Source organism: Rhincodon typus, chromosome 8 (assembly GCF_021869965.1).
Source record: "Rhincodon typus isolate 14 chromosome 8, sRhiTyp1.1, whole genome shotgun sequence".
Lineage (NCBI taxonomy): Eukaryota > Metazoa > Chordata > Chondrichthyes > Orectolobiformes > Rhincodontidae > Rhincodon > Rhincodon typus.
The window spans coordinates 50,532,978-50,546,126 of NC_063339.1; positions in this window are offsets into that span (position 1 = coordinate 50,532,978).

Here is a 13,149-nt window from a genome sequence, read left to right on the forward strand (position 1 = left end):
AAGAACAGACTACTGTTAACAGACTTCTGAATGGACTTGTCAAATGTTAATGTTGATTTCTTCCTCTGCACCATCTCTGCAGCTGTAACACTGCTACCTGATGCACTTTGTATTGTACAATCTGCCTGTACAGCATGCAAAACAATACTTTCCACTGCATCTTGGTACATGTGACAACAATAAATCAAATCAAATCAAATATCCAGAAGTGCCCATAAACTGTAGTTTTGACGCATCACCTGAACTGCTAACCTTTATGAGTTTTACTTATTTAACTATATTAATCACTTACCATTGATGTGTTTTAGATATTTTATCATTTTATTTATTTTGTGTTCTGTATTAATGTGTAAGAACAGTAATGATTATGCCACTTACCAGAGACTCTCAAAACAATTAGCTCCTTTACCTGAAGTAGAGCAAGAAATAGACTAATGAATCTACCCGATCACTAAGTGCTTGCCATGGGATCTTTTCTTGCCTGCTTCTCTCAGTAATGCTGAATGCCTATTTAGGGATCCTCACCTTGCCTGTTCCCCTAAGTGATGCTGCCTGCATGTCTTAGGCTTCTCACCCTGCTCGCGCCTCTAATTGGTATGGATTGGCTGTCTCAGGTCATTCTTCTGTTCCTCTTTATCTACTAAATGTTGTTTCATTATTGTTTTAGTATTTCCATACATTCACAAGAGCTGTAGCTGCTGGGCATTTTGGTGGTATCTGTCAACCATTTCCCTGGAGTAACAGTCAATGTTTCGGGCTTCATGTCATGTTTATGACTATCTTTGAAGCACAATCTATTGGGTGTTTTACTGGTCATTAGGCTCTGGCTGCAATCATTACACAGAAAATCCAGTCACCTCTTTTTGATGAGTGCCAACAAATTTGGAATATCTGCCTTTTTGAGGTATGCCACATTTAGGATTTGTCCTGCCAGGATTTAACTGTAATGCATTACAGCTATTAAAGGTTGAGTATCGAGCTTCACATTTTATTGCCATACAATAAGGTGCTAGAAACACAGGCGCATAAATGCCAGCATGGACCTAAGGGTCAACATAATGTTACGCATTGTGCATATCATGAGTTGGTCAAAGTTGTTATTTATTTGCCCTGTGCATTTACCAAAGTTATGCATCTATGGACAGATTGTCTCTCATGACGGACACGGTATCTCAGAATTTGCCAATACTTCCAACGTCTTTGTGTCTTCAACTCATAAATGTCCTACCAAGCTTTCATGTACATTTTCCAGTATAAATAACAAAATATTGCGTATAACAATATCATAATCACAAGCACTGCATAACCACCTTCATTCTTGGGTCAACTCTTCGATATACCTTGCAGCTTTGTTAGTTTTCCAGATTGTCACGTGCTGATATATTGTTTATGGAGTTGCATTGCTAATAAAGTAACAGATGCAATAAATGTTTCATCTTTGCTGTGTTGCTCAGTTGTCTCAAAGCACTACACACAGAAGCGCAGCAAAGCACTTGCCTAATATAACTGTTGCAAACATTGCCTGATTTCAAATTTTAATTTGCATCTATGAATAACAATTTGGGTTTTAAAATCTGTAACATTTAGCCCAGAATGATGAAGTTTAATTCTGGGAAGCATTCCATTCTGTAATATTACAATAAGAGCAAGTTGGTATCTGTATTCCTTCCTGCCAATTGTATATTGAGTTCTGAGCAGTACTGTATTATAATAATTCTGACTTAAATTACTTTAGGAAATATAATTGGGCTACAATGTACAATTGTGTGGGCTAAGTGAGAAAATGGTGTGACAGACAATTACTGAATACTTTTATTGGCCACGTGTTCATTCTCAAACAATGCTTTCCATGTGATCTGTTTGGAGATGTGTGATTGTACTGACTGTTTCTCCATAGTCATGTAACCTGTGTCTCTGGTGTAAGTGCCTTTGTGTGCAATCTGGATCAGCCATTACTTATAACATGGTGTCACAAATGGTATAGCTGAAAATGTGTGGTATTTCAGAACTGCAGGAAAGCCATCTACTGTAAAAACAAAGGCAGCAAGAAATGCCCTGTCGAAAATATGTTGGATTTTCTGGTCTGTAAAAGAGCTAGTGACTGAAAGAAGCAGCATGAAAGAAGTAAAAACAAAAGCCTTCTGCAACTTTGAATTCATAGGTAAGCGAATATGGCTGTACACTTTCAAACTCCCTGCTGCTGTGGAAATGAAAAGCGATGTGAGACAGATTGGATTTTTTGGATATTTTTCAAACCTTTGTGACAAAGCTATGCAACAGCAGCAGAAATAACAGAACAAGCTTGAGCATATAAACACTGCAACCTTGTTATCACCACTGAAGAAAGAGTGCGATGGTCACGTCAACTTGCCTAATAAATATTCAGCTTTCAATTTTACCAAACAGGCTCAACATTGAGAAAAATCAACACAGAAATCAAAATTCAGCTCACCAGTTGTTCCAAAGAATCTTCACATTGTGTATGATGAGGGTACTTTCCATTGGTTCCAGCCACACATACTCTTTCTCCATGGACATTTGTATTTGGCATTTACCAACCATTCATGACCACCCTGGCACCTCTCTAGTGCACTGGCAGTGCACCCTGGAAGTCATGAACAAGAACGTCAAATCATGTGCTGAGCTTGATAAGATACAGCATGAAAACACGCTCACCCTCGAGGAGAGAATTCCTCCAACAAATTTGATGTGGCTCACACCTAGCCAAGAAAACATAAGTTTCAGTCCAATTGTTCTGCCAGCCACAAAGCCGAAGACTGCTGAACAGCTTCTAAATGATTTCCTAGATTTTTTTTTTGCAAGTCTTGGATGTCTTCTTGTGAATATTATCTCAATGTGGATGAGTGTAAAGTCAATAGAGCGTCTGTGAGGAGACTTCCAACTACCCTTAAACGCAGTCTGAACATAAGATTGAAAAAGAAAGGAAGAGAGTAATCAAGATATTAACAACTCCTACAGGTTGGTAACAGCATGGCCACAGATAAATTACTTGGAAAACTGATTTATGCATATATCTAAAGACTCTCAATACAACTTTGAAGAAATCTCATGACCCTATGCTAACCATTTGAGAAATTTTGCCATAACGTGCCAAGTCCAAGGACTTTACGACTGTTGATTCAAAGCATGGTCATTGGCAAATGAAGCTGGACGAAAAACAAAGTTTTCTATTACATTACATGGATGGAAGTCAGGAGAAACAGATGGATGCACATGATATTTGGCATTTCCACTTTTACAGAAGCCTATGAACACATACAGCATGAGATAGTCAGTGATCTTCCTGGAGTGGAAGCTGTTGTGAATAATCTGCTATTCTGTGAATGTGGAGGCACAGTGGAAGAAGCCATTTCAGATTCAGAAGCCAACCAGGTTCTAGAGTGACTACTGGAGAGACCTTATTAGGTGAACTTGAAACTGAAAAAGAAAAAGACGCATTAAAGTAAATAAAGTACATAGGTTTGTACTAATAGCAAAGAACTGCCTCCACATTCTAATGAGATGACATTTGTAGCAGAAATGCAAGCAATAATTGTGAAAGCGGTGTGTTAGGATCCAATCAGATCCCAGAATGAAACTTGACTTGATAGACCATATATTTAATTTTTATTCATGTCTGATGTGGTGGTTAGTCACTGAAACATGTTCATACAAGATTGCAGTTGTTCTTAAACAACAAAACATAAGGTTATTACATAATATAAGACAAAAATAAACAAAACTCCATATAGAAAAGTGAAAGATCTTTACTCAGGAGGAGAAAACGCTTCACTCAGAGGGTTGTAAACTGTTTGGACATCTCTGATCCAGACGGTGATGAAAGCTCATTCTTTGAGTATATTTAGAGAGTTTTGGTGATCAATGGTATAAAGGATTATGGAGATAATGTGGGTAAATGGCAATGAAATGTTCAATCAATTTTGACCATATTAAGTGGTGGAGTAGGTAAGATATGGTAAATGAAAATTTCAGCCACTTCATCCAAGATTGAGATATTCAACATCATACATTGTCTCCACATTATCCCCAGTCAACTGCAAAAGCTCTTGTGGCAGTGAAGATCAACCAAAAGATTGTAATAACATTGAGCAATGTAGCAAAGACATAAAAAGGCAACTTTTGAGTCAAGAAGTATATTTATTGCAGCATGAAAAGCAGTCCAGTCCAAGGTCAATTGCTACACAGTATCTGTACAATTCTTCAACTGGGGAAAGAACTATTGTGCAGAACAGGAATGTGACACAATCAAAGAGGAACATCAAAATTTCACTTTGATGAAACTGCCAAGTCTTTCCAGTATTAAGCATTGGAGAGCAAATCAGGCTCCAAACATGTGACATTCTCAACAAAAATCAACCCATGTGGCAAGTTGTAGTAGAGCAGTTGCCTCAATTACCTGTGATGATTGTTAACAACTAGATATATTGGTAGAACCGCAGACATCTATACCTAGTTAGAGAAGCTGTTCCTTCACTGCAGGCAGCAGATCAGAAGAAATAATGTTACTACCTCTACGTAGAGCACAGAATGGCCATTAGTGCCAGAGACCCACTATCCCCCTGCAAAAGAATGGAACAGCAAAAACAGTTACCCCAGCAACAGCACTCAATGACAATCCCCAGAGCAGGAATTACACCTAAGGGACAAGCAGATGCCAGAGGAGCCGCTAACAACAACACATACACATACAGCACCACCAGGAACATGCACAATGAAAAGAAAATGTGTGCAATGCATTGGCAGTGATTTAAAAAAACAGAATTTACAAGAGTTAACATATGTTTCATGTTAATGAATGATTATTTTATGTGTTATTACGTAAGTTACTAAGTATACGTGACCTATGACTGCAAAAGACAGTGCAGAATTTTTTTTTTATGTGAAAAGAAGGATGTTTGGAGAAATGCAATTGTCCCCTTACTGTATCAGTTGGCTTGCCAAAATCACGAAACCTCTACCTCTGCTGTAATACTTTGTGTGCAGTTGATGCAGTCATTAAACACACATCATATGATCTTACAGGGGAAAAAATAACAAAAGAAAATGTGTGGGAACCAAATTTATTTTTAAGAATCATTTTGATTGTGATTTCCTATTTAGACTGTGAAGATTGTTTAAGGATTCTGACTTTGCACTGTGAATATACCGATGGCAATCAGTTAATAATTGTTATCACAAACTCATCTCAAATTTCAATCACTGCAGGTAACTAGATTGTAAAACAATCCAGAAGGATCTTCCTTGGCTAACATTGCCAATGAAATAATACATATTTTCTTTGCCAATTTTACTGACAATACAAACTAGAAGGGATCTTTCTATTTAACAATGTCACCCTGAACAGTGGACAGATGAAATTATGCACTATTAGACAAAAATTGAAGGGAAAGCACTTCCGGTTTACAAAAATTCAGATACTATGTGAACTGCAGGTCTTGATTTTCCTTAGTGGTCAGGAATCTAACAGTCAGATCGTTGCAAGTTTCAGACCCAGTGCCAAGTCTATATCAATGACACAAAAACTTGGCCTAAAGGTGACCTTGATACCATTGTTGATTGTCATTTGTTCAGCAAAACCTGCTCCCTGATGCTCATTTTGACTTCTACCATAGCCAGTTGGCTTTGACCTCATTACAGTCGTGGAGATTGATTATCTCAATCATTTCCAGGTTCAGAGCCAATGCCAGTACAGACTTGCAGGAGTTCCTAGTGACCTAGGACCAACTATCTTTAGCTGCTCTATCAATGACCTTCCTTCTATCATAACATTAGAAGTGGAAATATTCACTGATGATTGCACAATGTTCTGCATGATTTATGACTCCTCAGATACTGGAGTGGCTCAAGTGATATGCAGCAAGATCTGGACAACATCCAGGCCTCGGCTGATAAGTAGCAAGTAGCCATCTTACCACCTAATTTCCAGGCTATGACCATCTCAAACAAGAAAGAATCTAAGTCTCTTGCTTTTTAATGGTGTTACCATAGCTGAATTCCCCATGATCAATATCCTGCAGTCTACCATTGACCCAGAAACTGACCTTGCAGAGGTATATAAATTCTGAGGTTACAAGAGCAGGACAGAGACTGGAAATTCTGTAGCAAGTAATTCATCTGGAGACTCTTCAAAGCCTGCCCATCATCTACAAGGCACAGGTCAGAAAGTTGAAGGGACACTGTCCACTTGCATGAATGAGTTCAGCTCTAATAACACCTCAATGTTTTCCAGGACAAAGCAGCTTGCTGATTGACAACCCAAACAACACCTTCAATATTAACTCCCTACACTCCCAATGCAAAGTCATGATGTGGAGGTGCCAGTGTTGGACTGGGATGGACAAGGTCAGAAGTCACATGACACCAGGTTATAGCCCAACAGGCTTATTTGAAATCGTAAGTTTTCGGAGCACTGCTCCTTCGTCAGATGAAGTACAATGCAAAGTGGCAGCTATGTGTAGTATCTACATGATCCATTGCTAAAGTTCACCAATGCTCCTTCAACAACTCCTTCCAACTTATGAGGAGAGACTGAGTAGATTAGGATTATATTCATTGGAATTCAGAAGATTGAGGGGGGATCTTATAGAAAGATATAAAATTATGAAGGGAATAGATAAGATAGAAGTAGAGAGGATGTTTCCACTGGCAGGTGAAGCTAGGACAAGAGGGCATAGCCTCAAGATTAGAGGGAGCAGATTTAGGACTGAATTGAGAAGGAACTTCTTCACCCAGAGGATTGTTAATCTATGGAATTCCTTGCCCAGTGAAGTAGTTGACGCTACTTCAGTAAACGTTTTTAAAGATAAGATAGATTTTTTTTGAACAATAAAGGAATTAAGGGATACGGTGAGAATGCTGGTAAGTGGATCTGAGTCCACGAAAAGATCAGCCATGATCTTATTGAATGACGGAGCAGGCCCGAAGGGCCGGATGGTACTCCTGCTCCTAGTTCTTATGTTCTTAAGATACATGACAACATCACCATCTGCAAATTCCTCCCCAACCACACACCATCCTGATCTAGAATGAAATTGCCATTCATTCATTTTCACCGGGTCAAAATCCTGGAACGGTACTTAAGAGTTTTGTTGATATACCTAATGATGAAATGGACTGTTGTGTTCAGGAGGGTAGCTCTCAAGACCAACAAGGGAAAGGTGATAGATGCCTATCACACCTAGCAGCAAATGCCGATATCCCATGAGTGATTAAAAAAGCTATGATATTTTAAAATGCAGATTAATTATTCAGGTTGGAGGCAAGCTAGGCATCAATTAGTAGTAACACCAGGAAGCAGGCACTGATTCTAGAGTGCAAGGTAGACAAACAGGAGGCTGGGAGAACGCAGCGAGCTACCCAGCATCTGAAGGAAAGGAGAAGTCAATGTTTCAGGTATTACCCTTCTTCAGAACATTGACTTCTCCTTTCCTCTTGATGCTGCCTGGCTTGCTGTGTTCTTCCAGCCTCCTGTTTGTCTACCTTGGATTCCAGCATCTGCAGTTTTTATTTGTCTCCAACCAGAGTGCCATGCCCTTCCTGTCCAGTGCTACCACTTTGAAAATAGCTGCGCATTCTGGAGGTATCAGAACAGTGACATGCTATCCAACAGTGTTGTTTTGAAAATGTGTGCCCACAGTTACCCCCACAATCCCCGAGGCAATTGGGGAAAAAAAGTCCCAGGTGCTATGCAAATAACCCAAGCCAATGTTTCTGTTGCATTTTTACTGAATAGAAAGTTGACGGAAACATCAGAAATGGGTAATCTTCAATTTTTATGGAATGGTTTAGAATGGATAAAGCTGCTAGATAGCTGATAAATCAAAGTTATTAAAATAACAGTAGGTCAATAGGCTGCAAATTAATTGGAAAAAAAAAACTAAAATTATTGTCTAGGTTATCCTACTTATAAACAGCTAGAGAGCAAATTGACAAAAGATAAATTAAACTGTTGTTTAGGTAACACCAGTTACAACTAGCATTGATTGGGGAGTTCACCTTCATCTGAATTGTTCAAATGGTCTAACCAGTGAAACGTCTCTCTTTTAATGAAAGCACAAACTTAAAAGCGCGTAAGTAGAACTAACCCTGCATTTGTGCATTTGGACTATTAAAACCTAGACTTGACTATCTAGCAAGCACTTTTGAATCTAGCAGCATGTCTGAAATAGCACTGACCCTGGTGTGGTTGGTTGGGAGCTGATTGGGACAGTATAGCTGTTAAGAAGACATCAGAGTGGAAATATGGCATGCTGCAGCCACTGTGGAGGTTTTCCAAGTATCACAGTGGCAAGCAGGAATTGATACTGTTAACAAACATATTCATTGTTACTTTGTGGATTCTTTTAAATTAACTGAATAGTACATGTGAAGCACATGCCTCACTTGTTATAAAAGGTAAAAGCCCAAGTGCAACTGTTCACTGGAGGTATAATTCAATAAAAGGATCACATTGCAACACAGTGAGGGTGAGACGTATCGTTTATTGCACAGATCTCAGAAAGACTCTAGGATAGCAATAACTGCTGATGCTGGAGTCAGAGATAATACAGTGTGGAGCTGAAGGAACACAGCAGGACAGGCAGCATCAGAGGGGCAGGAATGTTGGTGTTTCGGGTTGGGACCCTTCTTCAGAAGTGGTGGGGGAGCGGGGAAGAGGGAGCTCAGAAATAGAGAGAGGAGGTGTGGGGCTGGGTAAGGTAGGTGGGATGGTGATAGGTGAGTGCGGGTAGGCAGTGGTGGGGATTGGTCAGTGAGGTGGGAGAAGCGGATAGGTGGGAGAGAAGATGGACAGGTTATATCAGGTCAAGGAGGTGGGGATGTGAGGGAGGGTTGGTCATGGGATGAGGCCAGGGTTGGGGAGATATTGAAACTGGTAAAATCCATGTTTAGGCCATTGGGCTGTAGGCTCCTGAGGTGGAATATGAGGCGCTGCTCCTCCAGTTTATGGATGGCATCATTGTGGCACTGGAGGAGGCCCAGGATGGACATGTCCTGCTCCCAAGATGGGGCATTCCACACCCATACATCCCAGATGTCCTCTTATTTCAAGGACCGCAACTTCCCCCACTTCGGTGCTCGAAAATGCTCTAAACTGCATCTCTTGCATTTCCCGCATGTCTGCCCTCACATCCTCTCCCCCCAACAAAAACAAAGACAGAATCCCCCTTGTCCTCATCACCCCACCAACCATCGTATCCGACATATCATTCTCCGCCACTTCCGCCATCTACAATCCGACCCCACAACCAAAGATATATTTCCCTCCCCATCACTATCTGCCTTTCATAGGGACTGCTCTCTCCGCGACTCCCTCATCCACTCCACACTCCCCTACAGCCCCACCACCTTGGCACCTTTCCCTGCAACCGCAGGAAGTGCTACACCTGCCCCTACACCTCCCCCCTCATCTCCATCCAAGGCACCAAACAAACCCTCCACAATTAGACAAAGGTTCACCTGCACATCCATTACTGTGCTCTCTTGCATCCACTGCTCCCGATGTGGCCTCCTCTACATTGGTGAGACCAAGCGGAGGCTCAGAGACTGCTTTGTAGAGCACCTGTGCTCTGTTCATGAAAAATGGCAACATCTTTCCGTGGTGAACCACTTCAGCTCCCCCTCCTACACCCTGGGTGACATGTCCATCCTGGGCTTCCTCCAGTGCCACAGTGCCACCCGCAAACTGAAGGAGCAGCACGTCATATTCCACCTTGGGAACCTACAGCCCCATGGCCTAAATGTGGATTTTACCAGTTTCAAAACCTCCTCACCCCCAGCCTCATCCCATGACCAACCCTCCGTCGCATCCCCGCCTCCTTGACCTCACACAACCTGACACAACCTGTCCATCTTCTCTCCCACGTATCCGCTCCTCCCACCTCACAGATCAATTCCCACCACTCCCTCCCTGCACTCACCTATCACCATCCCATCTACCTTCCTCAGCCCCACCCTTCCTCTCTCTATTTATTTCTGAGCTGCCTTCCACCCCCCATTTCTGAAGAAGGGTCCCAACCCGAAACATCAACTTTCCTGCTCCTCTGATGCTGCCTGGCCTTCTGTGTTCCTCCAGCTCCACACTGTGTTATCTCAGAAAGACTTTATACCTTTAAGACAGATCAGGATGGATCTGACAGAGCCTTACAATATGCTATATAATTTTGTGATGCTGCACTGTGCTTTACAATGCCTGACATTCCAAAAAGGAGAAACATTAGAGAGTGAGAACCTCCCTTAGCAAGCAATGGGTCCTATGTGGTGTCTCACCATCCATATGTCAATATACCTTTAACAGGCATGATCATAACATCATCACTTTATTATAACATGTAACCTCTAGACAAAAATCCTTCATGTTCCATCTTAACCCAGGATCACTTGGAGCTTGGCATGCTACTTGAAGCATGCTGTTCGATTGTAATCCTAATGTTAGCCTAGATACATATGTCTGTGAATACAATGTTTGTATATAATCATTAGCTATTATAAGTATCTGTTAGATTCTTCAATACTATGATATCAACATATGGTTCTTGCATTATGAGGGATAACATAAATTTTGCCGCATCAGGTAAAATACCCTGCTTGAGACAAAATTATTTAGACCTGACTCATATAGCTAAGGTGGTTATTAAAGCATCATTCATGTATTGACTGTACTTTCTATATGAATGTTAATCTTTCTATTTGTATGTGGTGATGGGCCTGTCATGTATTGTCATTGTGATTTCTTCAAATATTTTGATCCAGTCAGTGTAAAGGATGGAATTATCTCAATGCATGGGCTTTAGCACAAACTTGAGAGTTCTTTGACATAAACTGATTGGTTTTGAAGGGCAGGTTTTGGAAATAATTCAGAATGCCAAGTGGAACAGGTAAGTTGAACAAGAAGGGGACACAAAAAAATGAATTTTATTGTTCTAACATTTTATGACAACAACTGACAGGTAGCATTATTGCGATCAATAAACAATGGAGCTGCATATACTATATGCAGTTATTGCAGAGTATAAAAATTAACACCCTAATAATATTATTTTTACGTAATAAATCAAAAATGGAATGCTGCATAACATACAAATCCATTCCACAAAACATGACAGCAGGAGTAAAGATGGAAACTAGAAATTCAGCCAACTGTTAAAGTTTAAAATCACTCAGTGTCTTATACATATCATTCAAAATAATAGGGAGTACATTCACGTAAAAGAACAATTTCAGATTTTTCATGACTGCATAACTCAGTCAATCTTCACTTACTTCGTGAACCATCAAAAAACCCCCTGCTGTTTCAATCTTGTGAAATACTCCAAGCTGACTGACCATTCTTCTAAAGGGGTACAGCCTGAAAGGATCAGGCGTCTGACAGGCTGATCTGTGCGTTGAAGTAGTCAATGACATTACTGTGTGAGATTACACACTAAAATAAATTATTGTTTTACATAACAAAGCCCTGCATGAGAGGCTGTCAGAGAAATCCGAACTCAGCCCTACCACTCCCCACACGCCCTCCACCACCACACCAACGCCACCCCCCCAACCCGCAACCCCCCACCCCGACTCCATGTGAAGCACAGACTGCACACAGCCTGCAATTCTGGAGGCTATTGAGGCCAGATTGGAGCACAGTATGGACTGTGGCTTCCAGACTTGCCCAATGCTATCCTTTGGGCGAGACAAACCTGACACCTATCATTAGATCAGACTTTGGTGTGATCAGTGGGATTGCAGATCCAGATTTCAGCAGAATAGCATTGTATGAAGTTTTTGCACTCAACTCTGGTGCCTCTCTAAGCAGTAGTACACACCAGGACTTCAATAGTCCCTGCTGGAGCACAATATCTGCAGATGGTGGGAGACAAAACAAGGTTAGCTAGTATCAAATTAAATTCAAAGTGAAAGCATCATGGCATTTCCCCATGTGTCTGCACCCTGGGGAATCTAGCCAAATCATACAACTCCCTAGCTCTCTCTCTTCACAGTGATGCTAAAACAGATGAACTCCACAGCTTTGCTGCAGATCACATCCGTGACCTACTGAGTTGCTGTCATGACTGCTCCCTGGCTGATATTGCATAAATCCCTTTTGGCACAGTGAAGGGAACCAATGTCAAAATATATTAGAAAACTTGTCACCTTCATTTTGACACACAGCTATTCTGATGATAAAGAAAGACTGAAGATTTTTGCAAAGCGACTTGCATAGATAACTGCAGACCTTCTGAGAGATTTTGAAAAGATCTCAAGGCCTAGGATGCACAGATAAGCCTGGTACTGAGTAGACAAATGCCTCCTGCTGTGTTGTCATATTCTCCAAACTCCACGTGCTGCTGTACACCCCTTGATGGCCTCAAAGATATACTCTTCTGGACTGGGCATTCCAATGCCAAGATGGTCGCTGGCCTCCTGTGCGTGTGCAGATAGTACAAAGAACAAAGAATGAAGAAAATTATAGCACAGGAATAGGCCCCTCGGCCCTCCAAGCCTGCACCGACATGCTGCCCATCACAACTAAAACCCCCCACTATTCCGGGGACCGTGTCCCTCTATTCCCGTCCTCTTCATATATTTGTCAAGGCACCTTTAAAAGTCTCCATTGTATCTGCTTCCACTACCTCCCCCGGCAGCGAGTTCCAGGCACGCACTACTCTCTGTGCAAAAACCTTGCCTCGTCATCACATTTAAACCTCGCCCCTCGCACCTTAAACCTATGGCCCCTCGTAACTGACTCTTCCACACTGGGAAAAAGCTTCTGATTGTCCACTCTGTCCATGCCTTTCATAATCTTGTAAACCTCTATCAGGTTGCCCCTCAACCTCCATCGTTCCAGTGAGAACAACCCAAGTTTCTCCAACCTCTCCAACCTCCAGATCAGGGGCCTGCTGGGAGATAATTTTCCCAGTTAAAAACTTAACTTGTGCAATTAGCGGCCTCCATTTTTTTGCAGCAGCAACAGCAGCAGCGGGAATGGTGAAAGCGAGGACCAGGGGCCTGCCGGGAGGTAAGTTCTTCATTTCGGCAGCAGAGCTGAGTGGGAGTGGTCGAATTGCACTCTGGGAAGGTGAGTGAACTGATATATTTGGGCAGTGGCTAAACCCGAGACACTACACATGTAGTGTCTCCCACCCA